Raw genomic sequence first — 2011 nt, 5'->3', positions numbered from 1 at the left:
TATCTTTCCTTTGTCATTAGCTTAAGATGCTATTTATTTATCTTCAAGTTTTTATTTAAATTTTAGTTAGTTAATATACAGTGTAATACGAGTTTCAGGTATAGAATTTAGTAATTCAACACTTGGATCACAAGTGCCCTCCCTCATCCCCATCACCGATTTGACCCATCCTTCCACCCTCCTCCCTTCCAGTAACCGTCAGATTGTTCTCTATAGTTAAGAGTCTGTTTCTTGGTTTGCCTTTCTTCCCCCCCACCGCCCGCCATGTTCATTTGTTCTCTTTCTTAAATTCCACATATGAGTGAAATTACATGGTATTTGTCTTTCTCTGACTTGTTTCACTTAATGTAATACTCTAGCTCTGTCCACATTGTTGCAAATGGTAAGCTCTCATTCTTTTTGATGGCTGAGTAATTTTCCAACGTGTGTGTGTGTGTGTGTGTGTGTGTGTGTGTGTGTGTGTGTGTGTATACACCACCTTCTCTTTATCCATTCATCAGTCGATGGACATCTGGGTTCTTGATGGACATCTGGGCTCTCTGCATAATTTGGCTACTGTTGATAATGCTGCTATAAACATTGGGGTGCATGTGTCCCTTCAAATTAGTATTTTTGTATCCTTGTATCCTTGGGGTAAATGCCTAGTAGTGCACTTGCTGGTCATAGGGTAGTTCTATTTTTAGCTTCAAAAAGCTAAAAATACTGTTCTCCAGAGTGGCTGTACCAGTTTGCATTCCCACCAACAGTGCAAGACGGTTTCCCTTTCTCTGCATCCTCACCAACACTTGTTTCTTATGTTGTTAGTTTTAGCAGGTGTGAGGTCATATCTCATTGTAGTTTTGATTTGTATCTCCTGATGATGAGCGATATTGAGCATCTTTTAATTCATCTGTTGGCCATGAAGATGGTATTTAAGGTGATGTTTGGATGACTTTGGATTTTTCTGGATGTCCCCTCTATGTATAGGAGGTATGCATGTTATTAAATTTCTCTTAGTTTTTCTCCTGTCAATCTGTCTTTACAGATTACAGGGGGATGTCACAACCAAAAATCTTGAAGGGGTAGAGGAAAAATTGCTTTTCTTCCTCTATAGTCTTTTCTATCCACTATTTATATTAAGTGCAATCTAACATCACTGTGCCTTTTGCTCTTCTATCCCAGGTACCACTTTTAAATGGAACTTAATTTAAAATAAAATAAGATTACATTTTTAGTATGATGTGAAAAGACTAAAAATTATATTTTTTACTCATGATTGATTGAAAGGGTTCAGAATAAGTCTCCCCAGTGGCATGTGGGTGGCTCAGATGGTTAAGCATCTGACTTTGGCTCATGATCTAGCAGTTCACGAGTTCGAGCCCTGTGTCGGGCTCCTTGCTGACAGCTCAGAGCCTGGAGCCTGCTTCAGATTCTGTGTCTCCCTCTCTCTCTGCCCCTGCCCCTCTCGTACTCTGTCTCTCTCTCTCTCTCAAAAATTAATAAAATGTAAGTTTCCCCAAAATGTGCCAGTTTCACAGGTGAACTAATTTGAGCTGAAGGCAATCGAGACCCTGTAAGCTCAAGAGAACAGTTTCCCCCTCGCTGAACTACCTAGATGGATCTAAATTAGGGGTCTTTCCCAGAATGAGAGTTATTACCAGAGTAAACTTTATCTAAGTGACATCTGAAGAGCTGGGCAAACATCTAATTACCAGACATCTGCTCTTTCTCTGGCCCTTTGATGTGTCTCTTTTCCTATGAGGCTCCAGGTACCTGTCCCATTCTTTAGCTCAGAATGGCACATATACCTTATTTGACCTTCCTGCCTTTGAACCTCTCATGGATGTGGGGCTTCCATACACACAGTTAAATTTGTTTTTCCTCTGTTAATCTGTCTTCTGTTAATTTGATTGTTAGACCAGCCAAAGAAGTGAGAAAGGATGAGTAATTTTTTTTCCACCACAACAATATGATTTTCAAAGAAAATAACCACACACACACACACACACACACACACACACACACACACACA

Source organism: Herpailurus yagouaroundi, unplaced genomic scaffold (genome assembly GCF_014898765.1).
Source record: "Herpailurus yagouaroundi ecotype Mexico unplaced genomic scaffold, PumYag 182, whole genome shotgun sequence".
Classification (NCBI taxonomy): Eukaryota; Metazoa; Chordata; class Mammalia; order Carnivora; family Felidae; genus Herpailurus; species Herpailurus yagouaroundi.
This window is presented reverse-complemented; position numbering follows the sequence as displayed.